The following is a 23,800-nucleotide window of genomic DNA, read 5'->3' as shown; positions in this document are numbered from 1 at the left end:
AGACGCACACGTCTATTTATTTATGAAGCAGTTGCCCCTAATACCGTCTTTATTAACCATGTTTTTGAGTAAAGGTGAATATGTGAAAATGCCACTTGGAGCCTACTGTTATCGTTATAGTATTTATTCCTTGTACGTTGGTCATTTTCTGTGCAATTTAAAATAGACAGCTATTCAAATCTGAAATGTATCATACTAACACCCAATAAAGTTGTATAGTATGTTGAAAAGTAGTGTATGAGTCATAATAGTTAGTTTCGTGCGTATTTTATGCAAGTATATTGTTTCTTTTACATGCAGCTGAAACCCAGAACAGGATTCTACCGGTGAAGCCAAAGACTGTGTACCGCTCTAGGTGCCTCACACCAACTTTTATATAGAACTGTGGTCCGATAGGTTGGGAACTGTCAGGGACCAGACTGCTGCGGTGGTTTCTCCTTTCTGATTGTTGGTATCACTGCGGGTCATATATCAAGGCTGTGTTAAAATGGTGCTTGCGTTTTCCTGCTGATACCAATGCATCCGCCAGCCTGGCATATGAGCTAGGTGTATACCGACAGGAAAGCAGAAATATTGGAAAAGTGGAGTCCCATAGACAGCTTCCCAATGTCTATAGGAACACTGTTTTATATAAACAGCTGGCCTGAAGGTACCTGGAACGACGCACCAGATAAATTCCATAATCATTTTACATGGATCAATGTTCCAGTAACTTAAACTACTCTTTTATTTGGAACAGTGATCCGCATACTTTTATTTGGAACACTGATCCACACAATTCAGTTGCAAAAATATGTGGTGCACTGTTCCACTTATTTTCAGGATATGTGGAACACGGTTCCAAATATATAACTGGAACTTTTTTGCAAAAAATTCCAGTTACTTAGTGGATCTTACGTGGAACAAGATTAAGAGTGTAGGTGTTCCATGGGTTTTGTTAACCAAAGCGCAACAAGAAAAAAATTTACAGCGCAATTTTTTTTTGGTTGCCCCTGTTTGCAGATAATAGAAAGTGTTAATGCCGTTTCTGTGCTGAGATAGGGACGGGTCTCTGCTCAGAGGGTGCGACGGATAAGTACATCTAGCGCCGTCCCGCGGAGGCTTTACAAACTTTTGGCCGGTGATAACCAGACAGAAGGAGCGTGTTCATATGTTCGACACCTCATGGCTATTCGTTTTCGCGATTCTGCAACGTTTGTGAAAGGTGTTTCGTGCTCGAAAACTGTTCTGGTGAATATTTTCCCCATGTTTCAAGTGCTTCGGGGCGTTTTTCTGTGCGTTCTGATAAAAAAACGCGGCGGCACTACTACTTTCGGCCTCGGCTGCGCGAGAAAGGACAGAGATTGTACTTTGCCGGGCACGTGTGCGCCGTGAAAGAAATCGATCCCAGGCGGCACAGAAAGTGTGCCCCAACACTGGCCCGTCTATGACCGCTTTCTGGCATGTCCGGCCAGCATCCAGGTTCTGGTAGCCACTGATCATGCGTTGAACGGCCAACATTCGGCAACCAGCACTTCGCTATTTTTCCGTCCGCCCGTGTCCGGACGCACAACGCCAGCTAACCGGCTGCCAGATATTCAGTTCTCTTACGGCTGCCGATTTTGAGAAAGACAACGGCCGAAGTACGGCCTTAAGGCATCCGTTTTTTCTTCGGGAAGCGGTCATCGGCCGAAGCACGGCAAGCGACCGGCAACAGAATATGCGTATTCTTGCGGCAGTTGGAGTTTGAAAGGAGACCGGCCGCAGCGCGGCTGCCGTGCATTCGTTGTTTCAACGGTGAACCATGCGTCCGGCGGTAGAATAGTCATTTTCTTCGGGCAACCAGTGTTATGAAGGATACCGGCCGACGTACGGCCCCAGAATATGTTTTTCATTCGGTTACCTGTCCTCGGCCGAATTACGGCAAGCGAATGGGCACAGAATATTTGGCAACCGGTGTTCAAGAGGAGACCGGCCTACGTGAGGTATCTGGTTATACGTCATTTTTTCGGCAAACGGCATACAACCGAACAACGGCACGCGCCTGGGCGCCGAGAATTCATGCACAGACGTGTTTGGAAGGAGACCGACCGGTTTTTTCCTGGGGGGAGAAAAAGCCGTTAGGGAGCCGAACGACGGGGACGCGTTTTTCATCCGCTCCGTGTTTCTACGTTTTAAATGAACGACCATCGTTTGTCAAACAGTAATGAGTGTTCTCGGTGAACGGACAACGTGCAAGGACTCACTGGACATTAGCAGGGAACCTTTTACGCCATCGAAATGTTATTTATTGCCACAAGAAGACTGTGCCACACCGACGGGTGAGCACCCGTCTCACCAGTCATCGCCGCTACCACGCCTCTGCCGCGGCTTCGTCGACGCATCAGCTCGAGGCTATTGGCCCCCTCAACAAATGGAGAGCATTGGAGACATCGACCCGGCAGAGATGTCCGATCCGAGAGAGAGATGGTTCACCAAAATAACTGGCCTTCAAGGGCGTCGAGCAAGCGGCAACCACGCAGGAGCTAAACCGCCACCATGTCAAGGACTCTCCACCAAAGAAAGGCAAGTGCGAGCAAAAGCGCAAGTTATTTTGCGTACAATTAAACTGCGACAAGCAATGTTGCACTATGTTGTTGGTGATAAACGTAGAAGAGACTCGCTCGTGCATTGGTAGGATAGACTTCATGCCCTGCACTATGTTACTTCATGGGATTTTACGACTGCCTATTTAGAAACAAAATTATTTTAAATTTGCGATAACAGCAGAGCCTTCTCACTGACGAAGCCTACCTGTTAATTTAGTTCCGATGTTTGAAGGTGAGCTCAGCTACACCTGGGATATGACTCATTTGGTTAAACATAATCGCCAGCATCGTAGCAAACACGGAATTTTTCAGGATTTTCTTGCTCAACGCAGATTGTTGAGTTCACGCACGATTTGGCTCTTGCAATAGATAAGCTTAAAGTGGTTTACTGTATATTCTTGACAGCAAAAAGCAAATGATGGTGTTCCATATCACCTTCTGCATAGTACATTTGATCCTATGAACAGAATGAATCGGTTTTCGCATTGTTATTATTATTGGCCGTATAGCTTTGTTCAAAAGTACTGTGTAGTTTACCGGACTATAGCGAATGAACGTGATTCCGTACACCTGTAGCTTTATTCGAATTTAATAACATCCTGGTGTGCTGATTCAGAAAAGCTTTTTGATGTTAAACAGTGTGTTAACGGCACCTTTACAAGAAAACCTTCATTCCAATTGAATACGTATACCGTAAATTATGCTGCTGTGACAACGGCCGAGGAATATAAATACCTAGGAGTTTATTTATGGAGTGGTTAGAGGGTAAATAGGCAGGTTCACACGATAAAAATTACGGCTGCATATGTTTTTAGCTTTCTGAGACGAAATTTCAGTGAACCTCCACCTAACTGAAAAGAACAGCTGTATTTCACTCATGTGCGCTCAATCTTGGAGTACGCATGTGTTTTCGTGGATGCCTACACCAAAGAGCTGGTTGATACGCTCGAAAACATACAGAACATGTCAGTGCGATTCGTATTAGGTAATTGGCACGCTCAACTTAGCATGAGAGAAAGTAAAAGTAAACTGAAATGGCAGGACGTGAAAGATCACAGAGGAAACCACAGGTTGAACTTTTTTCGTAATATCTATCATTCGAAAACTGGAGTAGAAGAGGAGAAGTATGTCCAAGCGCCATTCTACATATCGGAAAGTGGTACCGCTGGCTTAAATCAAATTATTAACTTTCCTTTAAAGGTGACGCCTTGCGCGATTCATTTTATTTTACATCAATACTGCAGTGTAATTATCTTCCGCGTATGATTGCATTAACGGTTTACATTGGCGATTTTCAGCGCTCTTTGTACAATAATTTTGTTATTTTGTCTCATATTTATTGCTTAGTGTTATGTATCTCCATTTTGTAATGTATGCAAAGGCAAGCAGGCATCATATAAATATATAAATAAAAAAATAAAACAATCAAAAAATAAATGATTAAAAGTAAATAAACAAACAAACAAATAAATAAATAAATAAATAAACAAATAAATAAACTTCCAGAGGCGCAATTTTGCGTCCGACGGGTTGAGAACCCTACGCATTCAACCTTGACAAAGTGAAATATTTATTGCCCTATTCGTTGCAGTATGCAAGGTTTCCTGTATGTATGCTACCATGGCTATGTTATTGCTTTGAAACAAATTGTGTAACTCTAATTTTACGCCTTTCCTTGCGTGAACACAGAGGGACACAACTGCAGCCACCTGAAGCAGGGCGTCATTCGCAACGCGTCTGGAAATTTTTTGAACGTAGTATCACATTAGAAGAACATTAAGCTCTTTTGGACTATTAAGTGGTGTGGACGTATACTCATGAAAACAACATTAAAATAGATTGAAAATGAAAGTACCTGTTCGCTTCTTCTTAGGCTCAGCCCTGCGCAAGATCATCAGAAAAGTTGATCGAGTAGAAAATGTCGTTGCAAGAAAAATGGGCAAAAACTGGACATACTTTTTTGCGAAGGAGTTATATTAAATGCTCCTGAGTGTTTTGTTGAGAACCGAAACGCTTCGTAAAGGCATTCACGCAGGTTTTATATACATCAAATTGGTAAAGCAACTGTTATAAAAATAGTTTATGTAGTCATAGCATGAAAGTGTTCCGGAATATTGCCCTTAAAGAAAATGACTAAAAGTTGCGCAATTTATCTGTCTGAAATTCAACCCACTAAAGTATGCGCCCTCCACCGCCACCCCCCTCCCTCCTCTTTCCCCGTTTATTAGAGCTAAGCCGCCCCACAGAGGATATAAGGACCTGGACAATACATCTATTCAAGCTCTACAAAGAAATGAATATTTTCTGTGTTCGGCAGTTAAAGAGGCACAGCAATTAAAGGAACGACAATTTGTGACCACGGTTTAATAAATGAATTTTGCTGTGAACTGAGGCCGGTAATTAAGCAAGGCTGCACTGAAAGCTTGAAGGCTGGTGGTTGCGCGCTAGCTCACTTTGATGTGGCTGCATTGGACCCAAAATGCTGGGTTTGTGCTGCTTCTGCACTGCTCGAATGAGTCATCTGCTCGCGCGACATGCAGTGACCGGCCTCAGTTCAGTTAACGTACTGTGGCTGAACTCCAATGCCCGTAGCACGGCCGTATTTCCGGTAGCTTTAGTCAGGCTGGAGTCCGACGACCGCATATCGGCTGTCCTCCGGCGGCCGTACTTCAGCCGTACACGGGTGGCTTTGGAATGGCCAGAGCCCTGGAATCTGGCTGGAATCTGGCCGTATGACCGTAAGCCGGTCGACTGGCCGACGGATACTGGCCGTTGGACAGCCATGGGAGTGCGGCCGTATACGGCCAAAAGGCCCACATTTGGACATGGGCCGAACATGGCTGCCGGAAAACGGCCATACAGAAAATCACCGGCCTAAGTACACCGGCCTGTTTTAGGCCGAACAGTCCTGTGCTGCCTGGGCAGACATCGTTGCGAAGTGCCATTCTCAGCAAGGGAAGCGTACCCACAGCGCTTCTCTCCAGGTCAGTAACAAGTTTTTTGTGTATCACATCCTAATAAACTGACTCCAGTGTAGACAACGGCGCTCCACGACGGGGCATGTTCGAGTTGAGGTGTTCTCAGTTCGCGTAATCACACTAGTTACTTTTTCTGTGGCCCTTCTTCAGCTCGGTGGGTGTTGTCACTGATTAACGACGCATTCTAAACAATATTAGCTGATGACAATGTAAACCCAGTTCAACTCATTGTGAAATCTGCTGATACAGAAGAGCTGGGTGTTGTGTTTACGAAGAATCACTTTAGTTTCGGCTTCTTTATTGTGAGTAATGATAGAGTCGTATTAGCGGTATTTGTGACAGAATTTGCTGAGGCCGTTCAAGTATTTTCTCCTTCCTTCCATCCTCTGCTAAAAAAACACCTCAACTTTCATAGCACGCAAAACCGCTTTAAAGGGGTGAAATAACGCGTGTAAATGCCACCTTGGCTTTGATACCGTGCCACGCACTCGCTTGGAATGCGTCGCCGAACTCTGTACACTTCGGGGAACCAAGAAACCAATAGGTGGAATGCGTCTTGACATTGCTTTTGGCGCCACCCGCCAAGTGCTATGAACATATTCTGGTGCCGCCTTTTCGCATCCATTCGGTGCCATGAATGTTCCTGAAAAAAGGGGTTACTGCTGAGAAAACAATAGCGACGAAAGCCGTGATACTTTGTGTTATGCAAATAGTACGGGATGCCTTTCACTAATATCGAAGTGTGCGATGTGTTTGAAACAGTGAAAGCAAGCGTTCTAGTTTCGCTGCGTTTCGTGTCGGCGATGCACATAAATGGTAATCGTACACCAAATTTTACTCCTTCTACTGACAAAAAAATGTCGTGGCTTTCTTACTTGACTATTCGTACTGCAGAAATCCATTTCTTGCGACACTCCTTCTCTCACGGCTGCCAAGAGAACCAGTACAGAACGATGCCAGGCTGCATTTCGCGTTTGTGGCAGTCCTGCACGCAGCGGAATCGGCGCTGCAAATATTCTTTCCTGTAGTATTTTGATCTTTTCAGAAACTGCAACTTCCCATTGTCAATGTGTTTCTTAAAAAAACTCCGCCACACAGCGTCGAACCGCACCCAGCCCGAGAGTTTCACGTGCGCTGAACGGCTGTCGCGACACCCACCGACCCAAAGTTGCTAAGCGGCGGCGAGATGCGGCGCTGCAGTCGGGAGCGAACTTCAGTGTCCTGTGCCTATACATAATAATGAAGACAAAGTGCAGTTCTGGGCCACCGCAAGACGTTTTTGTAACATACCTTTGTTCCAATTTACCTCAAGCAAATCTGTCGGGCCCGATTGATGAACCACCTTGGCTTCATGTGTAGTCGCTTCAAGGAAAACAACGCAACTCCTCTGCCCGCCCGCTATGCTTCTACGTTTCCAGAGTCTGCTCCTGCGCTGTTTGGTGGGCATGAGACGGGCATTACAACCTGACCACTCGTGAGAACGTTTTATTTTGGGCCGCGGCACTGTGAGGGACACTTGGACTGGTTCGCGCTACTTCATGCATCAAGCACTGCAGTAATTTCGGGACGAGATGGCGTTCTAAATTTTGCTACGTAGCTTCGCATTGCTGCAAATATATTTTTCTAGTTGCCTTTTCATTACCCTTTTCTGTCATTGTAAATATACGCGCCTTTCTTCTCTGAGCCTTGTCACGTTAATCGGACATTACATACAAAATGGTTTACAAAAATGCGATTTTAGTGAAATAAAAGGTTCCAAAGGAAAACTGCATTCCAAACACACATCTTCGAGGTATCACTGTACTGATATAAGAGAAAATATACGAAAGACAAGCACTAAGAATAATCTCTTGCAATTTCCCATTTTTCTTGCTGAAACATCCAGGTACTTTCTGGAAAATCTGGGTGGATAACGTTGTGGATTCATGGAGAAAAAATTCCATTCCTTTAACTAATCTGTTTTCTTGTGTTTGAAACCTCCGTGTCCTCAACTATAACCACGGGCATTTCTAATTTATTTAGGGTTTATAATTTTAATTGTATATTTCATACAATTTGAAGGTAAGAGAAAGTGGCTCTTTAGACGGCAATTGCTATTGCCCGTCGCTTCCTTGGCACACATTTCGCACTTCGCTTTCCACGCTTCGTTCCAGAAGGGCGCATTCTAAACAGGTTTATTGACTCCAGCAGTTTTATTGATTTGCAGCGTCCACCAAATGCCTGATATAGGGCATGCTAACTGCCTCCGTCGTCAGCACCGACTGATAACGCGAACTACTTACAGAAGGGGATCGGCGGACGCTGCTTATCTCGAAGGGTTGCGCACGTAGCTTAATACTAATAAATATGAAAGGAAAACTGGTCCCTGCATTGGCAGCGAACGACGTCCCTCACTTAGCAGGCTTGGCTACCCGCATCGATTGTTTCCGTTGATGAAGCACAACGGATGTCTCTTTTAGAAGCAAAGCATCTCTTAGTCGAGGCTCCGTCGTCCGGGGTCCAGCGTCCACACCTCTCCTCCTCTCGACAACAGCTGTGACAACACCGCTCTCTCTCCCCTCCTGCTCTACACACCACCTGTGCGCTACCGCGCGCGCTGCACCTCCTGTCCCCCTCTCCACACCACCTGTACGCGCTCCTCCTTATCTCCCTCCTCCTCTCCCCTCCTTGTCTCTACTTCAGATAACCAGGTCCGCGCCGTTGCTCCCTTCAGTTGCTGCTTTCTGTCGAGACAACGCTGCGTGGTCCGATGAGCTGACAATGGACGGCAACGATTCCGGAGGTGAACTGGCTGTCACGCCTTCAACCAGCAACAACCAGTCCACTTTCAGAACCGCAGGCACCTCTGAAGACAAGGTTGCGCAGAGGAGAGCTCGCGACGCAGTACGCAAACGCCAGCGTCGCGGAGCGGATCCCGCGCTTCGAGAACGCGAAGCCGCTTCGAAACGTCAGGGTCGAGCAACGGATCCGGATGCCATTCGTCAGCACGACAACGCTTCGATACGTCGCCATCGAGCAGCGGATTCCTCGCTTCGAGAACGTTAAGCCGCTTCGAAATGGCAATATCGACCAGCGGATCTCGCACTGCGAGAAAGCGACACCGCTTCGAAATGCCAACGTCGTGCTAGGGTAGGCGCCGACGAACGCGTCAAACGCGAGTTCTTGCACCGGAGCTTCGAACAGAGCTGCAAGGTGTGCGACAGACTCTGGTTCAACAACAATCTTACTCGCGTCGGCAGCATGCACACGACCGTCAAGGCACTACCGCCGTCCAAGTTCTTGTGCAAACCGAGATGCTTTGCATCTCCTCAGGGTTCCCGCGTGGGGAGATGGTGTAATTTTTTTTCTTGTTCACCCTTCATACACTTTATAAATACTTTTTGGCGAATAAACAATTGTTGCTATTATATTGCTATAACATTTCTCCACATTTATATAGTCTTTTACAACAAAATTTTTGCTCTTTTGGAGCCTCAGGGAAAAATTCAACTTCTTCATGAGCCATTCCTAGTACAAATGGAATGTACCTCACGTGTGAATGACCGAAATCTCGCTGAACCGCGGCTAACATAAAACCTGGCGGCAGATTCCCTGCAGTATATATAAGTAAAATAACACTATATTCCAATGCCAAGGAAAGGTGCCTCCCAGAATGAGAATATCCTTTCGCTGATTACCTGCTATTAAACAAACTTTACCATCGGTTCCCAAAGAAAGTCGAGAAAAGGACGAAACCTTTCTAACATCAAAGCTGCGAAGAATGAGAGTCGAATACAGCGCTGAAAGTGCATCCAATCAATTGTTAAAACTTCAAAGACCCACATCGCAAGGAAAGAACAAACACATCCGACAATTTTTCGCACCCTAAGAAACTACGTGTTACAATTCTGCACGCCGCTACTATTTGCCTGCGTCCTGCATAGCTTTGCGAGTGCAAGCCTGCCTCGGACAGGTGCCAACTTTCCCCAGAACGGCTGGCGTAAGGGTGCCGTGATATTTCCGTGGTACAATCTTCGGTGGTGGCAAACGCAAAGTGCAGCGACTTGCCTGAAGGACGCGGACGCTACAGCCGAGACCTCCTTTTTCCCATTCTCCAGACTCTGCGTGCGGTGCAACAACAAACCCCTGACGAGACATATCTGCCCCTAGGCAACTCGAAAAATGTTGTGTGTGTCATGTGCAACAAGCAGAAGCAGCGTTGTTTGACATTTATCTCTTAGGGCATAAATAAGGGCCACCGCGCGTGGAAGATCACTGGTTTGGAGCAGCAAATCAATGCGGTCACTCTGTGCGTGTCCTGAACTGTCCCGTCGGACGGAAGAGTATTGTACTTTAATACTTCGGCTCAACTCTCCCATGGAGTAAACAAGTTCATTTTGCCTTCGGCTTCTTTTTTTCATCTCCAAGGCCGGAGCATTTGCCGGCCGATCGACCACGACGTTACTTTACATAACAGAGGCACCGGGGAGCGCTGTGCTGGGACGTCTTCCCGTATGCAACAGCATCTCCAAACAGTGCAATGCATACCGATACGTGGTTTTTGACACACGGGTATAATATTGTACTTCTTCGTGATCGTCGGGTGAAATGTCTCACTGATAACCGTTCCTTTTTCGCAGATTTTAAAGAAACCGTTTTGACACAGTGGAAGATTTGTTTCATGCAGCCATCGTGTGTGCAGAGATATGATCAGAGGTTCTCCACGGGGAAATGAGTTAGGTTTTTGATAGAATGCCATCAGTTTCACTAAGAAAGCTTTCGGTTAAGTAAAAAGTTCAATTTCTTTTTCTCTCTCCCTCGTAGGAGTGCAACGGTGTTGGAAGGTGTTATATAAAGCCCCAGCATCAGCTCGATCAACCCACGGCTTTAGCAATGGCTTTCCAGTGATTTTCAAAAGCAGAATGTTTTTTTTCCTCAACTTCGACGCATCTAAAACGAATTTGCGCCATTGAGCATTGTGAGGGGCGGTATGCTCAATAATTCCGAGAAAAGCAGAGGGGATCCAACATTGCTAGTCGGTGCGGTGGTGTGCCTAAACGATTGCTATGATTCCGTGACGACTCCTTCCAGGCCAAATGAGGAAGGCGCAATCTGCGTCCCCCTCCCTATCTCTGCGCCTTGAGCTCTTCGAAGAGCACCTATGCAACGAGTCATACTCGCCTGCCAAAGACACGCGCGTTCATAGCCAAGTCGCTCGTCGGCCCCAATGGGAACGTAAGGCTGGCCCATATTCGCTCTCAGAGCCAATGAATATTTATGTGCAGTTTCCTGGTGAAAACGGTTAGCCTAGCTTTTTCAGTCGATGGGCCTTTTAGGCGTTCCAACTAAGTACCAGAGGGCCTTTCCATGAAGTGCATCGGTATACCGCCAGGGCGTAGTTTACCCCATTTCTCTCGTCATTTCTTATCTAAATATTAGCGAGCAGTTGTTGATGCCTAGACTTTCATACACATTTGGTGGCCGCGTCAACATAATTCGCAATTAAATGGCGAGATGTTCGTGGACACTCCCTACATTCGGACAACCCACAGGTGTTTTCCAGCAGCATATCGAACTACTGGTTTTTCCTCGTTCCTCTCTTCCTATAATGACCCCCAGGAAACAATGGTCCACTTTATCGTACTCCACTTCAAATTACCCGATTATTTACCCTCCGTTCCCCAACAGGCTACAGCCACCCTTACAAATCAGGCCCTCTCTGTCACTCTCTCTCTTAAAGCGCAGTATATTCTATAAAACGACTGCTTCTCATATATAGCGTGCGCTGTAAATCGGCATCACCACATTAAGTAGGGAAGAAGCAGAATCCGTCGAGGCGAGCCAACAAACCCGCCGCGAATTCCACCGTCTGCGTCCACTTTCCAAATACACGAAACAGGAACGCGCAGCGGCGAAGTGCGAGAAGGCTGAGCGAAGAAATCCCAAAGCCACAGGGGAAACGGATCTTGAAGGACACCATGTCAAGCAGCAAGGCGGAAAAATTCTTCCGGAACGCGATTCCGCAGCAAAACGTACCAGTTGGCCTCTGGGTAAAATCAAGACATACGGCTGTCGCCGTGTCTTGTGTGTTGCCACTAAAGCAGCTTTACTGGCAGGTAGAGTTCCGTCTAGGCGTACGTCGCAGGTTCTTCTTGATTTGGGTCCCGTCTGGATGGCAAGCCCGCAGTACTGAACCGTTCATTCGGTACCGCGCGCCTGACAGACGAACCCTACCTACGAAATAATTTCAACTGCACGTTTGAACGGCGGCCAGTGTTCCACAATGTGCCACAGCTTAAAAAAAAATTTTGATATTTTTACAAAAGCAATTTAGCACTTCTCTACAAAAATTTTAAATATTTTCAATATCTGTTTCACAAAGTTCTATTTTTGCGTATTTTTGTTTACTTTTGTAAAACGCATTGCCTTGTGCGTTTTGATTTGTAATAAGTATTTTGTTAAACTTTAACAAAACAAAACTTCTTTGTATTTTTAAATAATTTATTAACGCAAAGTTTAAAGTTTACTCAGGATGCAGGCCGTATTTTCAAGATTCAATTATATAACTGCCATATACGATATGCAAGCTTTTGCACATTTCGCCTTATGTGGACTTTCGGTTTCATTCACACCGAGTGCGCAACTTGGATATCTGCGCCCATCAGGTAGCCACAATGTCTTGTGAAGACATAAATGTCTTTTGTCAGGTTGGAGGAGCACACAAAGAGGTTCTTGCCTGAGGTAGACCTTAACGGCGATTGTTCCACATGTTGATGAGCACCGTAGCAACCTTAAACATATACGTAGAGATTGCGCCTTTGCATTTTGATGGACGCCTAGTGAGGATCGCTTGAAGTTACAAAGTATAGGGGTGCTGTACTGTAAATAGCTAATAAATAGCGCGTTCTGAAGCCTCCACAGCCACGAAACAGATGGGCACAATGATTTCTCGGCCACATGTTGAAGGACATGGGTAAAACTGTAATTTCCTTGTCAGTGCAGAACCATGTTTTGACTACGAGAGATCTGGATCAATCATCGCGCTGATAAGTTTGTGGTGCGTGACACACGGGATAACAGCCCCTGGCTTCGGTCTTTAAAGGGTAGCCTTTCATGAGTGTTCAGGCAAATGCGAATATGGCACTCCTGGACGTTCGCATTTCGAGTCCTTGGCAGCGTAAGTGCATCAAAGTGGCTCGTACTGCTTTGTGAAGTTGCGCTTGCACATGAAGTAGCGTTACAACTGGTGTCCAAAGGCGTATATCATCCGCAAGGCAGATATTGACACCGTTTTGGGAACAACTTTAGTGAAACCTCTGAGAGCCAGCGTAAATAGCGTAGGTCTGAGTACTCCTCCTTGCGCACGTCCGAAGTGGCGGCATAATCGAAAGTCTCGTCATCAACTGTGGACATGAAAATGATCCGTCCGCGGAGATAGTTCGCTATCCACTAAATTAACCGTCCCCCAATAGCCATGCACTCAAGAGCATCCAGAATGGCATCGTGAGATACATAATAAATTGCTCTCTTAATGTAAGACGACAGCATTGTTTCTCACTCTCGATGACAGTGACATGGTCAATAACGCTGTCTCTTGCTGAACGTCCTCTGCAAATACCTTGCATGGCGTCTGGGTACAATACATGCTTTTAGATGCAAAGAATATCTTGCTCTCGGCTCCGTCGTCCGTCGCCCGTCGTCCATTCATCTGCCGCCCCAGGAAGACCCCGGCAACACTGCCGTTACAGGAGCCCTTTAAGGAAAAGCGTGCTCGTCTCGTGCCGGCCCAGAAAACACCGGCAACACTGTCGCTGCAGCATCTCAAGGTCAGGGTTATGTCCCTCCCTTGTTGTGGCGCCGTCCACACCCCCACTGCGCATGCTCGGCTCATCTCAGGCAGGCCCAGGAAGACCCCGGTAACAGTGTAGCTCCAGAAGCCATTAAAGGGTAAGACACCATTGGGCGTTCAGCAAGCCGAGCATGCGCAGTGGGGGTTTGGACGGCGCAACAACGACAAGGGACGGACATAGCCCCGTCGCATCTAATAAAATTACACCATCTTCCCATATGGAAACCCTGAGTAGTATGCGCAAGAGCCATGAGCTCAAGACAATTTCCCATTTCGTAGTTCCGGTAAGTGAAAAGTGTGGTAGTTACCATTGAAACCAAACTGTAAATATAACGGTGGCTACGTGCCTCAACCTAGCGGAAACGACGAACTGAAAACTAATAGGCCCTAGAATCGACCCCACGGCTGCTTTGCATACTAATCAGGGTTCGCCTACGGGACGATGGTGTAATTTCTTTCAGAAGCCATTCCATACGAGCAAGGACAATATGCTCCATCACGTTGCTCAGACGGCTATACAATTTAATTCGCCTGTACGATGAAATATCTCAATGAGTTCTTTTCCAGTCAGCCGGGACAGACCCAGAAACACAGTAGAAGTTCTGGCGGTCCAACTTAACTTTTTCCCACCGTGTGCAGAGATGGCAGAGGGCACGGTATGCAATCCGATCAGGTGCAGGAGCTGTAAGAAGATTTCCAGCAGGCAGCGCTTCAATGAGCTCGAGCAGCGTAATGCACGTGGAGGCGGCTATAAGGTTATCTAGCATTAAAGCCGTCTACGTGCTGTTTCCTGTATTTCAATTCCGGCTCATTCTTCCGCATAAGTTTTATTTTACTTTTATCTTTTTTGTTTATTTATGGTCTGTTCACCCTTCGATCCTTCATTCCCTCTGTCATCGTGCGAACTTCACTGCCGTCGTAAGTAGCAATCCCTGACATTAGTGTTGCTAATCTCTTTAGCATTCAATAAAGCTTTCCCTCCCTCCCTCCGTTTCTTCTTCGGCTCCACGCCTCCAGTTGTTCGTTTTAGGTAGGCTCTTATTCTTCTTATCCTAAGTGGTAGATAAAAGCATATAACACCACCCTTTTTCTATTCGGACGGCGCGTTTGGAGGGGAGAGAAAACGTCAATGTTCTTTTTCTGAGCAAAAGTGTGGTTGTCGGGCATGGCAAGACCATGATAAACCACACCTTTATTCCTGTTTACCTCATGCTAACGCAGCTGCTCCGACTCGTGTTCGGAAGGTGGCTTCCTGTTGCGCAGGTTATCATGAATCGTACAAGGTACAACCGTAATAATAAGAACGAAAAAAACTGGAACCACGGTTTCCCACGGCTTCTCACTACCCTTCCATTGCAAGCTCGTTTAAAAAATCCCAGCACATGAAACGCGGCGCATCTAGTGACACTGCGATATAAAGTAGCAGCAGAAATTTACTTGAACACGTTATGAAAATGGACCTCTTCAGCTCGCGTCTCCGCAAACATAGAAACTGTTTTTCTTGGGTTAAAAATTTGTCTAACTTTGTACTTTGACTGCAACTCTTATTTTCGGCGTTTCCTTTTATTCACTTTCCATTGGTGTTTTATGTCTGTACAATGGTTTCTGAAAAGGCGAATTGAGTGAAATACCGAAAGGTTCACGATAGAAATTTCATTCAAAATACGCGCTATTGGGATATCACAGCATTGAAAGAACTGGTCTTATACGAAAGAGAAACCTTTGAGCTTACCCCGACATTTCACATTTTGCTTTCTGCAACATCCCTGTACTTGTTCGCACATCTGCGTGTACTAGGAATTTCAAATCATGGAGAAAAAGGTTTTGAGCCATGACACTTCTAGAACTCGTGTTATATTTCTTTTGAAACCCCTTGTTATCCTCAATGAGAAGCAGTGCCAATTCCCACCTATTTGAAGTTTCGTTTTTAATATATTGTCACGTAGCCAAAAGAAACGCAGGTTTCCCCAATAAACAAGCTTCATTGGAGCAAACTCGTTCTCCGCTCAATCTCAAAGAAAAACATTGTTCGCCTTCCCGCCATTCGAAAATGGATGTCCAGCAAAGGTGTTCTGGTACCACTAAAATGGGAATAAATGAGCGTATGAAATGTTTCTGGTCGTCTCGGTAGGCTTGGGAGGTGCGCTCGCCTAGTGTCGCTAGATAAGCGTAAAGAGTATGCCACTCTTTCCTTCTGTCACTCCGTGCAACCACAATGAACATTTGTCAGCTAGCATTATGTGGCGTATGTTTGCACTGCGAAGGTTCATGCGTACTGACATTACGTAGTTTATGAGTTTTAGTCGGTCAGCTCTGGTAGGCTTAGCTTGTCCTCCCTGATCTGCTTCTGCACTCGACCGACGTCGTTCGGAATCTGAATCAGATTACACGTTAACATCTTTTGAGAAGCCTATTTGTGTTCAAAGATGCCGTTGTGTTGCAACTTCGGTAGTGCTAATAAAGGACACCGTCAAAATTAGAGTTGAGGCCACCCGCCGCGGTGGCTCAGTGGCTAAGGCGTTGCGCTGCTGAGCACGAGGTCGCGGGTTCGATTCCCGGCCGCGGCGGCCGCTTTTCTGATGGAGGCGAAAAGCAAAAACGCCCGTGTGTACGAGATTTCGGCGCACGATAAAGATCCCCAGGTGGTCAAAATTAATCCGGAGCCCTCCACTACGGCGCGCCTCATCGCCTGCGTTGCGTCGGCGCGTTAAACCCCCCAATCAATCAGAGTTGAGGCCATAAATGCGGCGATGCTAATGCACTGATGAACTGCAATTTGGCCGCCGCCGTTGCTGCCTTGCGTGCCAAAGGGGCGGTATTCTATTATCTTATCTACAAACACGGCACTAACACTGACACCACACTCGGTTTCTCTGGCGGCAAATGATAGGTCCTCCTTAGCCTCACGCATACGCTGTGCGTCTTGGCCAAGATATGCTCTGTTTATGAACAATAGTCCAAACCTGGCCTTCAGAGTTATCTTTAAACATAATCGTTACGGATAACAAACGGGGGAGGGGGTCCAATCCATCACAGGTGCCTTATCATGCATATTGCTGTTTCTACGTATAATTTGTGGTTGGCTTAAAAAATTATCAGCACAATGCTGTATGCCTGATTAGCCTGACGCATGCGCTGGTCTTCACAGGCCTTGGCGCGTTGGCGTTTTTGCCCGCGGTGATGAAACCGTTGGGAGTAGAGGTATAAAGCTTTGGTGAAAAATATAACAAGCGGGGTAGAAGACGTCAATGAATTCACGTGTGCAGACTGGCTTGGGCGAATACAATGCAGTGGTGTTTGCGTTGCAAGCATTTATGCTTGCCTGTTAAACCATTGCGAACGATCGAATCACATCTAGGAATATTGTAGATCGAAGAAAAAAATTCTATCTACTGATGACAGGCGATACACCAATTCTAAAAATTAAAAAAAAAATGAATTTAAAATGCGCGGCATACAAAGTGAGGAAACCACACTCCTCTCTTCTAGCGAACATTAAAAAGTTAGGTGCGGTCAGACGCCGTGTAACATATCACCCAAGTAAACAAATCGGAGGTAATTGATCGCGGAATACATTTGGTATAATTGCAAGACCTGCCGCGCGGTAAGCGAAAGTGCTGGATCTTACCACTACAGTTGCCTTTGACGGGGCGATTCCTTGGCATACACTTCGGGCTTCGCTTTTCAATCTACGTGCCCAAGGGGGCGCATTGTTAATACGTTCAGTGATTCTGGCCCTGGAAATCTGATCAGAGAGCACTTTTGCAGCGGCCACAAAATGCCTGATACCCGGCGTGCTTACCGCTTCTGTCCAAAGCGCCGACTTATAAACTGATAGGCCACCTCTGGAAAGGGTTCTGCGGGCGTTGCTTATGCCGAACCGTTGCCCACGAATCATGCATCGCAGAATCGTACCTCGCCGAAATGAGAATACCCCTGTGTAAGCAACTGATAACAAACATTTTACCACTCCGTCGTAAGAAAAGTTCAGAGAAGCACTGAATCTGTCTTGCACCGAATATGCATCGAAAGTTATGGTCATGGACCGGATGTTATGGTTCAAGCTCCCCAAAGTTGCAGAGTTTTGCTTGCTTCTTTATGTCTCGCAAAAATCTTTCAAAAGGTTCTGCCTCGTCCTGTACTCGAAGACGGAACATGTGCCTTTCACAAATTTCATTTCCTTTCTTATCACAGTACTCGTCAAACTCCGGAACAAAGTTGCATAATCTTCCTTGTGCTCACCTTCAGCGAAGATGAAGTTGTTGTATACGTCCAGGGCATCGTCGCCGGCGGTGCGGAGGAGTATCGCCGCTTTCACAGCTTCAGTCCTTGGCTTGTCCGATGATGTCGCTGTGATGTAAAGCTCCAGCTTCTGTTTAAACAGCAGCCAGTTTCTTCGCAATTTTCCCGAAAGCTGGAGCGGCTCCGGCGGCTTCACGGTGTCCATACTGCTGCCAAATAAATACTTCTGACACAATGTATCGTGTTAATCGTAACAGGCGAACGACCAGTAGCTGAGCAAGAAAGGAAATGACCCCACGGTCGTTTATTCAGTCGGTTATATAGCTGCGTGGGCAGCGAGGGGAAGGGAGAGTTGGGCAACAAAGTGAAAACTACTATCGGCGCACATGCGCGATAGCCCGATCTGATTCACATGGAGCACCGGAAGTCCTAATCACGGTGCGCGGAACGGCTTTACTGCGGAGCTGATGCAAGGAATATTACTCTACAGCAGCACGGATCACCGAAGAACGATGGCGTACCACCCCCAAACGAACGGAATAAAAGAAGGCCTGAACAAGACAATCGCGGATATGCTGTCAATATACGTCGACGTTGAACATAAGACTTGGGACCAAGTGCTCCCGTATGCCATCTTTGCGTACAACACGGCTATCCAGGAAAGTACGCAGATGACGCCGTTCGAGCTTGTCTACGGAAGACGGCCGACGACGATGCTCGATACCATGCTTCCGCACGTAGAAGACGACGACCTCAACGCCGACGTCCAAGGATACCTTCAGCGTGCGGAGGAGGCCTGCCAGCTGGCTAGAGTTTGTACAACGGACCAGCAGCTGGTGGATGCCGGGCACTACAACCTCCGACGCCGAGACGCCGAGAACAACCCGGGGGTCCTGTGTGGGTTTGGACTCCCATCCGTCGACACGAACTAAGTGAGAAGCTTCTGCGATGGCATTTCAGACCCTACCAGATTCTAAGACGTGTCGGCCAACTGACCTACGAGCTGATCCCCGATGGTGACTCTGGAACATCACGAGAACGCACGCGACCCGAAGTCGTCCACGTGGTTCGCTTGAAACCCTACCCAGGCGGCTCAGAAAGTGTGCCCCAAGACCGGCCCGTCTATGGCCGCTTTCTGGCATGTCCGGCCAGCATCCAGGTTCTGGCAGCCACTGATCATGCGTTGAACGGCCAACATTCGGCAACCAGCGCTTCGGTATTTTTCCGTCAGCCCGTGTCCGGACGCACAACGGCAGCTAACCGGCTGCCAGATATTCAGTTCTCTTACGGCTGCCGATGTTGAGAACGCGAACGGCCTTAGGGCATCCGTTTTTTCTTCGGGAAGCGGTAATCGGCCGAAGCACGGCAAGTGACCGGCCACAGAATATGCGTATTGTTGCGGCAGTTGGTGTTCGAAAGGAGACCGGCCGGAGCGCGGCTGCCGTGCATTCATTGTCTCAACGGTGAACCGCGCGTCCGGTGGTAGAATATTCGTTTTCTTCGGGCAATCAGTGTTATGAAGGATACCGCCCGACGTACGGCCCCAGAATATACGTTTTTCATTCGGTTAGCGGTCCTCGGCCGAATTACGGCAAGCGAATGGCCACAGAATATTTGGCAACCGGTGTTCAAGAGGAGACCGGCCTACGTAAGGTATCTGGTTATACGTCATTTTTTCGGCAAACGGCATACAGCCGAACAACGGCACGCGCCTGGGCGCCTAGAAGTCATGCACAGACGTGTTTGGAAGGAGACCGACCGGTTTTTTCCTGGAGGGAGAAAAAGCCGTTAGGGAGCCGAACGACGGGGACGCGTTTTTCATCCGCTCCGTGTTTCTCCGTTTTAAATGAACGAACATCGTTTGTCAAACAGTAATGAGTGTTCTCGGTGAACGGACAACGTGCAAGGACTCACTGGACATTAGCAGGGAACCTTTTAGGCCATCGAAATGTTATTTATTGCCACAAGAAGACTGTGCCACACCGACGGGTGAGCTAAGCCTCATCAGTCATCGCCGCTACGACGCCACTGCCGCCGGCTTCGTCGACGCATCTGCTCGAGGCTATTCGCCCCCTCAAGAAATGGAGAGCATTGGAGACATCGACCCGGCAGAGATGTCCGATTCGATATGGAGATGGTTCACCAAAATAACTGGCCTTCAAGGGCGTCGAGCCAGCGGCCACCAGCAGGAGCTCAACCGCCACCATGTCAAGGACTCCCCACCAAAGAAAGGCAAGTGCGAGCAAAAGCGCAAGTTATTCTGCTTTCAATTAAACTACGACAAGCAATGTTGCACTGTGTTGTTGGTGATAAACGTAGAAGAGACTCGCTCGTGCATTGGTAGGATCAACTTCCTGCCCTGCACTATGTTACTTCATGAGATTTTACGACTGCCTATTTAGAAAAAAAAATTATTTTAAATTTGCGATAACAACAGAGCCTTGTCACTGACGAAGCCTAGCTGTTAATTTAGTTCCGATGTTTGTAGGTGAGCTTAGCTACTCTTGGGATATGGCTCATTTGGTTAAACATAATCGCCAGCATCCTAGCAAACACAGATTTTGTCAGGATTTTCTTGCTCAACGCAGATTGTTGAGTTCACGTACGATTTGGCTCTTGCAATAGATAAGCTTAAAGTGGTTGACTGTATATTTTTGGACTGCAAAAAAGCAAATGATGGTGTTCCATATCACCTTCTGCGTAGTACATTTCATCCTATGAACTGAATACATCGGTTTTTGTATTGTTATTACTATTGGCCCTATAGCTTTGTTCAAAAGTACTGTGTAGTTTACCGGACTATAGCTAATAAACGTGATTCGGTATACCTGCAGCTTTATTCGAATTTAATAACATCCTGGTGTGCTGATTCAGAAAAGTTTTTCGATGTTAAACAGTGTGTTAACGGCACCTTTACAAGAAAACCTTCATTCCAATTGAATACGTATACCGTAAATTATGCTGCTGTGACAACGGCCGAGGAATATAAATACCTAGGAATTTATTTAGGGAGTGGGTAGAGGTTAAATAGGCCGGTTCACACCATAAAAGTTACGGCTGCATATGTTTTTGGCTTTCTGAGACGAAATTTCAGTGAACCTCCATCTAACTGAAAAGAACAACCGTATTTCACTCATGTGCGCTCAATCTTGGAGTAGGCATGTGTTTTCGTGGATCCCTACACCAAAGAGCTGGTTGATACGTTCGAAAACATACAGAATATGTCAGTGCGATTCGTATTAGGTAATTGGCACGCTCAACTTAGCATCAGAGAAAGTAAAATAAAACTGAAATGGCAGGACGTGAAAGATCACAGACGAAACCACAGGTTGAACTTTTTTCATAATATCTATCATTCGAAAACTGAAGTAGAAGGGGAGAAGTATGTCCAAGCGCCATTCCACATAGCGCAAAGTTGGATGGCTAGCTTAAAGCAATTTATTAACTTTCCTTTAATTAAAGGTGACGCCTTGCGCGATTCATTTTATTTTACATCAATACTGCAGTGTAATTACCTTCCACGTATGATTGCTTTACCCGTTTATATTGACGATTTTCAGCGCGCTTTGTAGAATTATTTTGTTATTTTGTCTCATATTTAATGCTTAGTGTTATGTATCTCCCTTCTGTAATGCATGCAAAGGCAAGCAGGCATCAAATAAATAAATAAATAAATAAATAAATAAATAAATAAAACAATGAATAAATAAATGAATAAAAATAAATAAATAAATAAATAAACTTCCAGAGGCACAATTTTGCCTCCAACGGGTTGAGAACCCTACGCATTCAACCTTGACCAATAAAATATTTATTGCCCTATTCGTTGCAGTATGCAAGGTTTCCTGTATGCATGCTACCATTGCTATGTTATTGGTTTGAAATAAATTATGTAACTCTAATTTTACGCCTTTCCTTGCGTGAACACAGAGGGATACAACTGCAGCCACCTGAAGCAGGGCGTCATTCGCAACGCGTCTAGAATTTTTTGAACGTAGCATGACAGAAGAAAATTAAGTTCTTTTGGGCTATGAAGTGGTATGGACGTATACTCATGAAAACAACATTAAAATAGATTGTAAATGAAAGTACCTGTTCGCTCCTTCTTAGGATCAGCCCTGCGCCAGATCATCAGAAAAGTTGATCGAATAGAAAATGTCTTCACACGAAAAATGGGCAAAAACTGGACATACTTTTTTGTGAAGGAGTTATATTAAATGCTCCTGAGTGTTTTGTTGAGAACCAAAACGCTTCGTAAAGGCATTCACGCCGGTTTTATATGCATCAAAATTGGTCAAGCAACTGTTATAAAAATAGTTTATGTAGTCAGAGCATGAAAGTGTTCCGGAATATTGCCCTAAAAGAAATTGGCTAAAAGCGGCGCAATTTATGTCTCTGAAATTCAACCCACTAAAGTCTGCGCCCTACGCCGCCCCCCCCCCCCCCCCCACTCACCTTTCCGCGTTTATTACAGGTAAACCGCCCCACAGATGATATCAGGACCTGGACAATACATCTATTCAAGCTCTACAAAGAACTGAATATTTTCTGTGTTCGGCAGTAAAAGAGGCGCAGCAATAAAGGAGCGACAATTTGTGAGCACTGTTTAATAAATGAATTTTGCTGTCAACTGAGGCTGGTAATTAAGCAAGGCTGCGCTGAAAGCTTGACGGCTGGTGGTTGTGCGCGAGCTCACTTTGATGTGGCTGCATTGGACCCAAAATGCTGTGTTTGTGGTGCTTCTGCACTGCGCGAATGAGTCATCTGCTTGCGGGAGATGCAGTGACCGGCCTCAGTACAGTTAACGTACTGTGGCTGAACTCCAATGCCCGTAGCACGGCCGTATTTCCGGTAGCTTTAGTCCGGCTGGAGTCCGACGTCCGTATCTCGGCTGTCCTTCGGCGGCCGTACTTCGGCCGTACACGGGTGGCTTTCGAATGGCCGGAGCCCTACGGCTGGAATCTGGCCGTATGACCGTAAGCCGGTCGACTGGCCGACGGAAACTGGCCGTTGGACAGCCATGGGAGTACGGCCGTATACGGCCAAAAGGCCCACATTTGGACATGGGCCGAACATGGCTGCCGGAAAACGGCCGGACAGAAAATCACCGGCCAAAGTACACTGGCCTGTTTTAGGCCGAACAGTCCTGTGCTGCCTGGGTACTATGCAAGATGACAAACTTTTTTTTGTTGTTCTTTCGGACTCTCTTTTATTTTAGCATCGAGTCGACGCACTCCTAAAGGGGGGGGGTAATGCCGCAAACTATGTATGATTTTGTATATTTGTTGTTTGTTTTTACTGCCGGTCCACGCCAGGCTATGTTATCTGCGTTATAAACGGAGCGCGTCTTCCTGTCTTTACTTTTATGCCGCGCGGGCTATCACTTTCAGATAAGCATACTGTTTCAACCTAACGTCACTAGCTTAGAATAATCTTCTGTGATCTACAATGCTCTGGATCTGAATCGATGGTTCCAGACACACATGCGCCGAAAGATAAAAGCCTGCAGAGCAGACGACGCGGCATTCGATCACCGACGCTCGCTTGCGTACGTCACCTTGCTGACTGCTGCTTCGCCGCCCGCGTATTATTTCAGTTGTGAAGGGAGACCAATTTCGCCCCAATAAACCTGTTTTTCTTGAAGACAACTGCGTCGTCTTTGGCAACGTGACAATATTTCGCTTTCGGCAACATCCGGGTATCCGTTGGCACATCTGCGGGAAATAGAGTCTTGAAATCAAAGAAAAATAATTGGGAGCCATTCCACTCTTGAACTCATGAGTTGTTTCTTTGAAAGCCCTTGTTGTCCTCAGATATAAGCAGTACTATGTCTTACCGAATTAAAGTTTGATTTTTTAATTTTAATGTCATGTACCCAAGGACAACGCAGGTTACTCCAAGTGAAATAGTTTATTAGAGAGACCTCGTTACCCGCTAAACAAATAAAAGTGGCGTATGAGCTGTGAACAGTGTCCCATGGGCAGCTGAATTCCGCGATTTGAATGCCGCAGTGCTCTGCCTGCGAGCATTTAGCATTTGTGCTTTGGCGTTACTCCTTCGCAAACCCTAGAGTAGAATATTCATCACCATTATAACACAAAAATTTTACCAACTGGCGACAGGTGATAGTCGTCGTCTTAACGGCATACCACAGACAGAGACCGAAACGAGCGCCTTACTTCCAA

The 23,800-nt window shown here is 46.4% G+C and overlaps 1 long non-coding RNA gene across 1 annotated transcript in view; it reads right to left on the bottom strand.

Moving 5' to 3' along the window:
* The window catches only part of LOC144149915 (uncharacterized), a 96,266-nt gene extending 78,380 nt beyond the window's left edge, over positions 1–17,886 (bottom strand). Inside the window, exon 1 of the long non-coding RNA XR_013318387.1 lies at positions 17,616–17,886. This is a non-coding gene — a long non-coding RNA (uncharacterized LOC144149915). The remainder of the gene's footprint in view (positions 1–17,615) is intronic.
* Positions 17,887–23,800: the final 5,914 nt, after the last annotated feature.

The sequence above is a fragment of the Haemaphysalis longicornis genome, unplaced genomic scaffold (assembly GCF_048455015.1).
Source record: "Haemaphysalis longicornis isolate Haplotype H1 unplaced genomic scaffold, Haemaphysalis longicornis Haplotype H1 scaffold_8, whole genome shotgun sequence".
NCBI classification, from domain to species: Eukaryota; Metazoa; Arthropoda; class Arachnida; order Ixodida; family Ixodidae; genus Haemaphysalis; species Haemaphysalis longicornis.
Note: the sequence above shows the minus strand (reverse complement) of the source record. Positions and strands in the feature narration are given on the sequence as shown.